Here is a 12,271-nt window from a genome sequence, read left to right as displayed (position 1 = left end):
ACCTGCCCCACCTATCCCATCTGAAACAGGTTGGCCTCTGTTTCCAGGGCAGGGGAAGGCCTGAGGGCTGCAGCAGCAGCAATACTAGTGATGATGGGGGGTAGGCGGGCAGGTGACAATGACAGGGCAGGTATAAGCACACCCTGGAAAACCAATAGCTCCTTCTTTGAGTTTTGCACCTCAGGAGCCCAGTCAGCATTTTGCTCCCTCCTCACTAGGAGGCTGATGATACTCTTGGGCAAGTTGTTCCTTTCAGAGGACTGACCATTCCCCCTGCCCCAAGTCCACAGCTTGGTCCAAATCCCATTGTGTAAATTGTGCCTGGAGACGAATTATGACCAGTAAGGGGAGATTTTCATAAAGGATTTTCTAAAGGACCTTCCTCTTTTTATTTCACAGTTTGTCTGATCCAGGAATAAACTATTTATTATGGGAGCTATGGAACAAAACCAGGAATTCTTTCATTACTGAACATCTCTGCAGCTGGTTGGTGATACCAAATAAAGAGAGAGTTTCTGTTAACAAGAGACTTCCTTTTTCCACCCCACATGTCTTGTAGCTTCCATGCAATGACATGCATTACTCAGAAGTTGGATAAGCTGCAGGAAGAAGTAAAAAAAAACCTTTAGTTTCTGAAATGTCCCCGTCCCGTCCACACACATACACCCACCAGCATTGATAACAGCATCCTTCTGCAGTCATAGGGTATCAAACAAGATTTCAGCTTTAGGGTAATACTGTATGTCATTGCTTAAAAGTGGAGTAGAGGAGAAATTGCCTAAGTGCCCCACCCAGTCCAACAGGCTTCCCACTGGGTGACCAGTTGCATCATGGGATCTTGCCACTACTGCAAGAATAGTTATGTGACAGGGAACCTGTTGAAGCTGGGAGAGGGGAAGAAGGCAAGCATGGTTCCTCTCCTGCTCTGTGTTTAGACAACAGGGTACTATCCATACCTTTTCGAAAGGCAGGGAAGGACCAGCTCGCGTGGCTTGGCATAAAGATGCACAGTCCCAGCATAGTCTCACACCCTGCTGCCTCCCAAGCTAGTTGTTCTCTGGCGCAGCACCCTGCTTTGCAGAGAAAAAATTCACATGGCCTAAATAAGTGGGTTCTGGATCACATTAAGCTGGAACTCTCTCAAAATGAGTAGACTGAGGCTACTGACACATCATGAGAATACAAGATTTCACGGGTAAAAAACATATTGGGCCCTTTAACTGTTCTTTAATACATTTGTTATACTGTACTTTGATTGTTGGTCATCTTTTTTCCCACTGTTAAAAATGTCTATAAAGAAAAATGTGTGTTGTGTGTTGTTTTTTTAAAAAAAGACAGTTATGCTAGGGAAAGTTGAAGGCAATAGGAAAAGAGGAAGACTAAATACAAGATGGATAGACTCCTTAAAGGAAGCCGAAGTCTGAGCACAGCTGCTAGAGACACCACATTCTAAAGGTCACAAATTCATGGCCTTAGCATAGTAAGTTGCACTAAAGTAGCCTGTTAAATCATTGGGAATTTGGGGAGACAGCTTCTCTGTAAGTTTCATTGATTCAAATTGGCCTACTCTATTTGCGAGTTACTATGCTAAACCACAAGAACTCAGCAACAGAGTTTGGGTAAGAAAAGAAACTAGACAGTCCAGAAAAAAGCCCACAAAAAAGCAAACTAACTAACCCCCATAGTATCCCACGTTGGGTTTTAAGATGGCCACCGACCCCTGAAGCTTCTCTATCCTTTCTCCCCTTTCCTATTCAGGCTTTCCCCCTTCTGATTGAGCAATCAAAGGGCTGGACCGGGCCCAGGTGTCTCCCTTCTGCCTCTGCTCTCCCCACTGAGCTGTTTCCTTGGGTGACAGAAGACATGGGTCAAAGGCATTCGCCGGGGCTGGCATGCAGGAAGAGCCAAACAACGCACAGCGTCTGGCTCCATGGAATAGAAATGTGCAGCAGGCCACATGGTTCAGGTGGGGCTCGGCTCCAGGGCTCTGGGTCTCCATGCACTCGGAGGATGAGGTCACTGCAGTGGGAAAAGGTGTCATTCAAGACCCCCACCGTTTGGGGTGGCTGCTATGAAAGGCGTAGCAACCCAACAGCATTTCAGCACAACACACGCCATCGCTCTGAGCTGACAACCTGTCATCCGAAGTACGTTCTCGGGCCTGATTAACCCTGTAAGCCTGACAGAGTTGGTGGGATCTTGTGTCCACAGAGGAGCATGCGAATGTGAGTGGGCAGCCACCTCGGAGGCTATTCCCTACCACAGTGAAAGCTGCAGCAGGGAAACAACCAAACACAGTGGTTCCAGGTGGAGGTATGTCCAGAAAGTATCTTACAGATGAGAGGTGGACATGCCTAGGGAAGGGTGGTGTTACCAAGGGGCTGTGAGCAACCCTCCCCGATTGACACAGCTAGTCTGAGAAGAGGGTCTGTAGGTACTAATCGAGGGCCCTGCCTCATGCCCCTACAGGGTTTGGAACAGTGCGTGGGTGTTCTGGTATTCCTACCTGGCAGGGTTGGTGTGTGCAAGTTAAAGCATGCAACCTTCTGCAGGTCGGTAACTCCCTGGAGCACTGAGGCGTCAAAGTGACTCAGAATGTCGGGTTAAGGTACCAGGCAGAAAGATTTCCCACAGCCATCAACCCACTGACACTCCCCCCCCCCGCCGCCGCCATCAAGAGTTTACCCACATCAGGAAAGTCTGGGTAGTGTGGCTCTGTGGTTGGTTGGGCTTCTCTGTCTCCGCCATAATCTTGACAATATCCTCACTTTCTTGCAAAACTGGGATTCAAAGTGGCTCAGAGCCAGATTACAAACAACAACAACAACACACTGTGTGATAATGTGAAAGCACACCTGTGGCCATTTTCATAAAACCTTTAAAGGCCACCTAATTCCAGTTTAACTCAGTTCTTGATGGAAAACCAGTGCCTTTATAATCAATGGCAGTGGCAAAAAAAAAATGTCCAGACGTCTTCTGGCCAATAGACTAAGAGGTCTCTTGGGTTCCTATGTGGTAGAATGACCTCTATCTAGCCGCCTCTGTTACTTGCTTAACATAATTAATGGGACTACTAAAATCAACATAATTAATCTGACTACTAAAACTAGACCGCAGTCTATTACTCCTGTATCTTTTGGTGTCTCAGATCTTGTACCTTAGAACTGCAAAACCTTCCCGATACTCTGGGGAAGAAATGTATGGCTCCTCTTTAGAGGAACTCACCTGCTTGAATAAAAATGGATCTGTGGGTTCACCCCCCCACCCCCACCCCGCATGTCCACGATGAGAGGCAGCAAGCATGGGCTTCTCCTCCCCCACTCATCCTTCTTCCTGGGCCAGAAAGCCCCCCCCCCCGCTGGTTTGTTAAGAAAAAAAAAGTCAAATCCTCTCACTTAAAGAAGTAACAATAAAGGGAAATGGTTGCTTTCGAAAGCAGTTTGCAGATCGCCTTGCAGGGCTAATGTCAATGCCAACAGTGGGGGCAGGAAGAGAGAACCAAACCCCCCCCCCCCGAGTCTTAAACTTCCTCTCTGAAGATTGTTGTGTGTCTTCAAGTAACTAAAACTGAAAGGCAAGGCTGTGGGTGTGAGGAGGGGCCCCCTTCCCACCCACAGAAAAGAGAAGGGCGAGCCGTCCCCTTCAGCGCCCACCCCCGAGGAAGACGAGAAGCGGCAGCGGGAAGGCGGGGAGGCCAGCCCCGCGGCCACTGCCCCACGGAAAGCGCGCGTAGGGGAGGAAAAAGGGCGGGAAAGAGGAGCGAGCGAGAGGAAGGCGGGAAAGGGGAGGGAGATCGGGTGACCGCGCTGAGGCTGAGGAGAATTTAGATACTAAAGGAGACAAAAAGGGAGCTAGACTGGGAGAGAGTCTGAGGTAGAAAAAGGAGGGAAAAGGGGGAACCAAAAGAAAAGAAAGGAAAGGAGGGAAGGAAGACGACATTCGAGGGTGAGGCTGGTTAGACACGGAAACCTCCCCCCCCCCCTGGACAGGCGAGTGTGTGGAAATGAAACTGCCCCTAGAGAGGAAATAAAGACAGCAAGATCGCAACGGGAGACCCTGAGGGGAGAAAGACAGGAAAAGAGGGAGGAGAGCTTAAAAGGCAAAGGAAGGAAAGATGGGCTGTGCCGCTTGGAGGGGGCGGGAGCCCAACCAGCGGGAAGGGACGGTTTATTATACGTCTCTATCCCAAGAAGGGAGATCAATCCATGGAAGAAGGGGGCCAAACCGGGGGCGGGGGGGGGTGAGGTCGCATCCAGAAACGCCCACGGAGGGAGAGTGGGCACCCCTGTGGCGGCACCCTAGGTCCCAGGCTGAGGAGGCCGACATACTGGTGCAAGTTCAGAGGAGGGCAACAAGGAAAGACTGAAAGAACGAGTCATGTTTAGCTGGGCTTATTTTTGCGGTAGGGCTTATATTACAAGCATCCTGAAAAATCACACTAGGGCTTATTTTCAAGTGAGGTCTTATTTTTGGGAAAACGGTAGAAACAAAGTAGATAAGATGATGTTGCCTGGAATTGTTGCCACATTGAAAAGACTTATACCCAGATGAATTTTGATTGGATTAGGAACAATTATCTGATTTCATTCTGGAATTAACCCTTAATTGGAATAAATTCTGGTTGTGATATGCACAGGCTTCCCTTGTTGTTGTTTAGTCGTTAAGTCGTGTTGTTTAGTCGTGACCCCATGGACCAGAGCACGCCAGGCCCTCCTGTCTTCCACTGCCTCCCGGGCTTCCCTAGAGATCTACAAAATTCTGTAGGGCTCTTGGGGAGATGCTGAGGCATCAGAATTTCTGACCATGGCAACACAAGTGCCACCTGGCCAGGTATTGCTGCCAGGCCCTGGGCTGAGCTGGGCTGACCCCTGCCTGCCTCTTGACTGACATTGCTTGAATACAGTATTTGCTAAGGAACAGGAGAAGGTGCAGCAACGAGACCAGCAGGCTCCTGCTCTAAGCCACGTGCTCTCCCCTTCTCCCTCAGCTGCATGCCCATGCTCAGGAGACATCCTTGGAGAGACGGTCCCCATCATTCCACCCCCATCCCCCTATGGAATGAGAAAGAAGCCAGAAAGAAGTGGGGGTGGGGGGTGGGGAGGCAGCTACCCCTGTGGGTGCAGCCTTGACCAGCTGTGTGCCCTGCAGAAACTCACATGGGCAATGTTTCTCTCAGCATCCACAGGCTGGTAGAAGATGCCTCCAGTTCATTTATGCAAGTTGCAGAGGCTTGCGGGGGGGGGGGGGGCGGCGCAAAGATGGGTGAGCCCTCCATGTAGCGTGCTTGTGAGGATGTGTAAACCTGTCCACTCAAGGCCTATTGCAGGAATGTGGGATGTCAGGGAGAGTTACCAGGGGAGAGGCCACAGGGAGGAGAGGTGGCAACTCAAGATACCTCTGGCTGGAGACAAGATCTTGGGAGATCCCTACGATCCAGATCCATCCTGGTAGGAGAAGGAGGGAGGGAGGCATTCCCTTCCCCGGGAAGCTGGAAAGGCTTGTGGGTTCAGTCCTGTTCTTGGGGTGTTGGCACCCCAAATTCCAACTGATTAAAGCCACACAACTGGTTGGGGGGAGAAGGATCCTCTCCCTGTAAATTAAAGGGTGTTGCCTCCACCGGGAAAGGTTTCATCATCATCCGCCTCTGCCTGAGCAGGCAAGTGAGAGCTTCCCACCCTCCAGCATCCGGCCCTGGTGGTGCCAGCCGGTGAGGACCGCTGAGGCAGCCCTGCCCCATGCTGGTTCCACTTCCCACAGACCACAGGTATCCTGGAGGGATGCACACAAAAGGAACCGAGAAGGGCTGAAGGAATTCAAATCACAAAAGTCTACTATGGTAGAAGTGTGTCATCCACTCCACCTGGCTTGTGGTTTGAAAAGGGCAGACCAAGGGGAAGGGAGACATGGTCACTTAGCAGAACATGGGAAACGTGGCCCAAGAACCTCCCATGGCCCATTTCCTTTACCAGCGTCCACACCGTCTGGCTACAGCACCATCTGGGGTTCTGAGGCCAAGGTCACAACCCTTCAAAGTACTGTAGACCTAATATTTATTTATTTATTTTTATTTTATTTATATCCCACCTATCTGGTCAGTTAAGACCACTTTTAATAGGATTACAGTTAGGGTGAACCATGTAGGAATGAGGTTTGGGGCAGGGATAGCAAAGGGCTCTAGTTCCTAATAAGTGCTTCTGTCACCATCTGAGACTGCAGAACCTCATGGCTCTCCTGGCTGGTCTCGGGTTAAGATGCCTGTAGTGCAGGGGTCAGGGAACTTTTTAACCTTTTAGCCCTAAAAAATTTATATACGCCAACATTACCCCCTTGATTGGAAAGGATGGATCTTGGTCATGCGCATCTCAGTCACACGCGGCCAGTTGAGGGCCACCGCCACCTCCTCCTCTGCTGCCTGGTGAGGCCGCGCTTAGTCCTTGGCCCGGCGAAGGCGGCTCCCTTTCTCAGCCGGTGGGTGGCTCCTGGGTGGCTGTCGAAGAGCAGCAGGTGGCTCGCCCACCAGGGGTGCCCAATGCTGCCCCCCATTCCGGCACCGGCTCTGGTGGCTGCTCACCAGGGCAGCCGCGCCAGGCCTCGGTGCCAGGGCTCTGGTGGGCCTCGCCGTTGAAGCGCCATGACAGCTACCACACGGAGGGTGAGAGGCTCCGCCAGGTCCGGTTGGCTGGTGTGAAGGCGCTGCCAAAGGAAGCTATGCGGCCAGGCGAGCACCGTTGCCGCCCGATGGGCTCGGACAGGGACGGGGTGTGGGGCAGTGTCCCGGAGCCGGGAGGCTGAGCCTGGCCACCCCCTCCGCCATGATCCACCTTTCCAGGCATTGGAAGGAGAGTCTTCTCCTGGCTGGGGCGCCCCTGCCTCACCCTCCACCATGGCCAGCCCCGCCGCTGCCTTAGCTGCCATACGCCATCAACTGGGGCACGTCACCAGCCACCAGCCGCCGTGACTTGGTTGCAGCCGGGCCGGAGAAGGGGGCAGGAAGGGGGCGATTGGGCAGCCGGGGACCCCCCTCCAGGCAGAAGAGGAGGAGGAGGAGGAGGGGAGGGGTTAGGGTTGCGTCCTCATTACCCCCAGTATTTTCATTTTTACCCCATTTGGGGTAATTTACCCCTGTTCCCTGACCACTGCTGTAGTGCCACCCTGCTGGTCAGCACATAATTTGCAGGTGCCACATTGACCATTTCCTTCCCCCATGGGCCTCAGAGGTGCTTTGTGGAAGACTGAAACCTCCACGGGCCCTTTCAAGCTCTGGCTCAGGACCCAAAAGAAAGCTGGTTCCCCTGTGTGTGTGTGTGTGTGTGTCCACCCCCACTTCTTCAGGCCTGCAGGCTCAGCTGCCATCCTGGGGCAAAGGGACCGAGGGCGAGGGGTTCCTGGTGGGACGGCTCCTCAGCCACAAGCCTCTGCCTCCGTGCCCATGAAGCACCTCCACTCAGGGTGTAGAGCACCACACGGCAAGGGGCTTCGCCTGGCCCTGTCTCGGCTGGACCTATAGTTTGCACACTGCAGCCCCCAGGTGGGCATGGGCTGAGGAGGTGATCCCAGGCGGAGTCTTGCTCCTCCTCAGATGAAAGCCAGGCCCCACCACCAAACAACCGCAAGATGAGGGACTCCCCTCCTTCTCCATTCCTTCACAGGCAGGCACACCTTTCGGCTGTGCCCTTCTTTAACTGCACCAGTTATAGCCAGAAGCAGCATAGGGGGGGAGGCACCTACCAAATGCCGCCTCCCCGCTTCTTGTGCCCTTCTTGCTCCCCCCCCATCTCAGGTTCTGGCAGCGGGCTTTGTTCCCCACCGCCTTCCATTCATCCCCAGAGCAGGCTGGTCAGAAAGTTCATGGCCTGTCCTCTGGAGCAGAGGGGCGCTTTTTAGCAGCCTAGCCCCCCCCCTTTAGTTCCCCCAAGGGCACAGCAACTGGGCCCCCAGAAGACACGGCGGGTGCCGTAGCTCCTGAGGACTTTTGCCTGGCTTCCTTTTAATGGCTGCGCTGGTCCTGGCTGAGAGCAACCACCTCTTGAGGACGTGCAGTCAAACGCACAGGGACCCACACCCCTACCCCTGCTACAGCTTCAGGCATGGAACAGCAATGAAGCCAGTGAATCTAACACTGAGTTAGGACAGGGAAATATTGCCTTTTAACTGCTTAATTGATTGGTAATTATGTGATTTTTGGCCAGATACAAACCTCATTATGGAAAGCCCGGGTGTTTACGAAGATTGCATTGAAGGCGTACCCAGAACTAGAGTTGAGAGGCAAACATAACGCCTGTCATAGCAACTACTGTATTAAATCGCGGAAACCCAAGGGAGGCTCAGAAAACTTTGGCCCCTCCCTGCCTCCCCCCCCCCCCGAAACTGCCCTGGGTCAGAAGGCTGGGCTGGGTGCTGGGAGGCTCTGCTTAAATGCACACACTTTAAATCCACAAAAGAAGGAAACAGCTACACTGGGTGAAAAGCCAGGCTCAGCAGAGGCAGAGAGACAGAGGGAGATGTTGCTCAGGCATGTTGGCCCTGCATTCCAGTTTATTTGATCAAACTGTTTCATAAAAAGTGGAGCTCCCGAAACTGAAACCAAAAGGAAAAAGAATGGGAACTCTTTTTCTTTCTCCTGCAGTACAGGAGGTGGTGCCAAGAGAGGGTACAAGAAGGAAAGTTCTCACTGGCTGGACTGACAGCAATTATTTTAAAAAAGAAACACATCAGACTTTGAACTATAATCCTGATCATGGGCCACAGCAAAACACACCCACTGCAGAAACTGCATGTGGCAAGCTGGGTACGAGGCTCAGGGTGCTTTTGTGATGTGCTAAGTGTTGCCATGCTTCAAACCCTTCACACACACACACACACACCCATTTCAAGCAGTTGAAGTCATCCACAGGGCTGGAGGCAGGGACCTCTGGTTCAAGGCAGGGCTGGGCCTGGAGCTCTCCTTCCCCAGGGCCGGAAGGGTCATGCCAGCCGAATCGATGAAGCCACAGGTCAAGGAAGCCGGCCAGCACCCACAGCCCCCTTTTCAACCTCCCCAGTCAGATGGTGGGATTGCCCCAGCTGTGGATCCAGCTAGAGCCCCAAGGCTAGAGAAGGCCCTCAAGGGCTCCTGCCCCCATGTGGGCACAGGCCCCCACATGGCTTTCTCCATGGATTTGGACACTCCCTGTGAACACCACCACCATGACCACCCTGCCAAGATGGGCACAGGGGAGCACAGGCAGGAACCATTGCTGCCACTGGTGCTAAGCGCCATGCACGGACCTTTGGCCTGTAAAGCCTTTCATGCCATCTCCCCTCTCCAGCAAGCCCTCGGGCTCTTGCAGGGAGATCCCTTTTAAAATTACTCCTTTTAGACAACCCATAAGGCAAGAAGAAGGCATCACATGGATAAAGCAAAAAACGCCCCCTCCCAAATGTCATTTTTGACCCAAAAGGAGGGATACAAACGTCACCAGCAAACACAGAGACGCTTCAATAATGAGAAAGCCACAGGCCTAAAAACGGGTGCAACTCGGGCAGGGGAAGCGCAGGGGAATGCACATCTCTGTTACGAGCCACCTAAGGGAATGGCCTTGATGTGGAGTCTGAAAGGGGGGGGAGAGTAGGAGGCACCTGTCTAACTTCTGAAAGGTGTGCCATAGGGCACTGGGGGGGGCATGTGGGGCAGGCGCTCAGATCAGATGACAGCAACTGATGCCCGTAGGGAGGCAGCTCTTCCTTGAGGTGCCCAGGTCCTGTCAAGCCACACGTGACTGAGCGGTGGCACCGACTGGGCACCTGGGAGTTAAAGTCAGAAGCACACGGAGGGTGGTGGTGGTGGTGGTGGTGGCGGCGAAGGGTCCCTCACGCCACTTGTGCCATAAGAGGAAACTGGGAAAGTCCAAAGGGGCAGCTGACCAGCTCCACTTGGCATTCCCACAGGCTGGCCCCACTGGCAGTGATGGAGTCTGGAAGTTGCGGGTGAAAGGGCAGGATCCTGCTTGGGGGGGGGCTGGATCCAGCCTACCCTCTACCTGAGAAGAGCTTGGGGGCCCTGGAGATGGTGGCCTGAGAGGGCCATTCTCTGGAGAGGCCCCCTCCCCCCTTCACAAGCCATGGATGGGATGGAGGGGGCACCTCGCTTGGCTGGTAGCGCCATTCCCACCCTAGGCACAATGCCTGCCCAGATGCCCAGGGAGGAGACTTGTCACCAGGCACACAGCGCTAGTGCCAACGGGCAGAGCTAGAGAGAGAGGGTGCCCAGAGCACTGGTGTGCCCCCCCATGCGACCGCCACGGTTCCCACCCTGTGGACGGAGGAGGTGGCCTACCCACCCCGCTCCTGGGTCGCTGCCTCGGCTGCCCGGCTCTTTCTCTGGAGGGCGGAAGGGGGGCTCCCCAGATGAGACCTGGTCGGGATCCGGCCAGAGGCCCCCTCCCCGCGTTAAGGCAAGCGAGCAAGCAAGCAGGGGGTCCCAGGCTCCTCCTCCGAAGGCACTCTGCCCCAGCGAGGGGCAGGCGGAGGGCGCTCGGGGAAGCCGAGCCGAGCCCCCCCTCCCCGCCGCCCCTGGCCTCGGCCAGATCGTGCGCCCTCCCCACACGCCCGGCGCCTGGCCCTGTCGAGTCCTACCTACCTGCACCCCGGGCCCAGCGGCTCCTCTGCCGCCGCCGCCGCCGCGCGCCCCTCCTGCCCGGTCTGCCTCCTGCTCCGGCCGCCGAGTGCGCCGCGCTCCGGAAGGCTCCGGGTGTAAGTAAGGCTGCGCCGCCTCCCCGCCCGGGATGACACAGGGGCCCATCCCCGACGGCGGCGGGGCGCGGAGGCCCGCCCCTTGCACCTGCCCGGCCCACGATCGCCCGCAGGTGGCCGGACCCGCACGGCGGCAAAAACCCCCGCCCCGCTAGAGAAGGGGAGGGGGCGTGGCTGGGCGGTGCCAGGCTCGGGGGGGGGGGGAGGAGAGACCGCGAGCCTTCCCCTCGAGGGACGGCGAGGACCCCGCGGGTCTGTGACCGGCCGGTCGGAAAGGGCTCCTGCTCCCCGCTCAGAGGGCCTCGACGGCCCCGACCCTGCCCAGAGCCTCAGGGACCACAACCGGCGCGCCGTCCCTCCACCCCGCCGGGGGCCACGGTCTGGTGGGCTCGGCCCGCGGTCTCCCCCTCTTTCTGGGGGGGGGCGGGCGGAGGAGCGGCACGTCGAGGCAATCTCCCACCCGTGACCCTGACCGGTTCCCGCTCCCCCCAAGCTCGCCGAGGGATCAGAACGGCGTGGAGGGAGGGCAAAGCCTTTTTTAAAAACGAATTTTCTTAAGGAAAATAACATATAACAAAACGAACTTAAAAGACATCCGTATTCAGTAAAACTGCACACAATACTGTAGAAATCAAACCTTCCTTTACCCTCAGGACTAGGTAACCGAAAGTATTCCTTTATAACTTTTCACCCCATTTCGCTCGAAAAATACCTGGATTCTGATGCTGGCCTTTCCCGGTGGACCTCAGTGTCACCTGACACTTATTTCCAAGTATAGTACTGTATAAATTCTATACCTCTTTGAAATCGTTAGACTTTACCATTCCTCTTCTTGCTTTCATTTCACATGTTAACTTGTCCTTAACTGCTAAACCCCACATACCCATCTTCCAGTTTAATTTGCCACTTTCCCAGTTCTTGGCGAATATTCATCTTAATATGGTAACCATTATGAGTACTAACTCTTTTTGATCTTTTTACAAATGGTCATTTGTAATTATATTTAGAAGGGCAATAATTGGCAATAATCTGAATATTGCATTAAATAATTTTTCCAGTTTCCTTAAAAACCCGTGCCCCTTCTTTCTTTCTTATTTCACAGGTCCGCCGCCTGTGCATAGAGGTCCCCTTTTCCTTTTCGACGTAAAGCCCCCTCCCCTCGAAAGGGGCTGAGGTCCGGCGCGCCTGGACAGCCCGGAGACGCGCCGCCACGAAAGGCTCGGCGGGGCAGCTCAGCGGGTGGCCGGGGCGACCAGGCTGGCCAGGTGGCGTGGAGCGCCGCGCCGCGTCCCGGGCACGCGGGAGAGGGCGGCCGGATCCGGCGGCGGCGGCGGGGGGGCGAGGGCTTTCGGGGCCGGTGAAGGCGAGGCGCGCGGGAGACACCCCCCCAGCTGGACCGCGGGGGCGCAGGGGGGCTGACCCTCCCCGAACGAGGTGGGGCCGTGCCCCTTCGACCCCCGGGACCGAGAGGGGCGGAGACGCGAGGTGGGAATGGCACCCCTGACACCGCGGGCCACCGCTCCGTCCCTCGGCTGCCCTC

General features: G+C 55.0%; 1 protein-coding gene across 2 annotated transcripts in view; it reads right to left on the bottom strand.

Moving 5' to 3' along the window:
• The window catches only part of EPPK1 (epiplakin 1), a 36,774-nt gene extending 25,925 nt beyond the window's left edge, over positions 1-10,849 (bottom strand). Inside the window, exon 1 of one of the 2 annotated variants that reach the window (XM_078392077.1) lies at positions 10,619-10,849. The gene's annotated coding sequence lies outside the window, so the exon portion shown is untranslated. The remainder of the gene's footprint in view (positions 1-10,618) is intronic. The other variant, XM_072999482.2, reaches the window with a different exon arrangement.
• Between the last annotated feature and the right edge of the window lie 1,422 nt (positions 10,850-12,271).

Source organism: Pogona vitticeps, chromosome 4 (assembly GCF_051106095.1).
Source record: "Pogona vitticeps strain Pit_001003342236 chromosome 4, PviZW2.1, whole genome shotgun sequence".
Lineage (NCBI taxonomy): Eukaryota > Metazoa > Chordata > Lepidosauria > Squamata > Agamidae > Pogona > Pogona vitticeps.
This window is presented reverse-complemented; position numbering and strand designations above follow the sequence as displayed.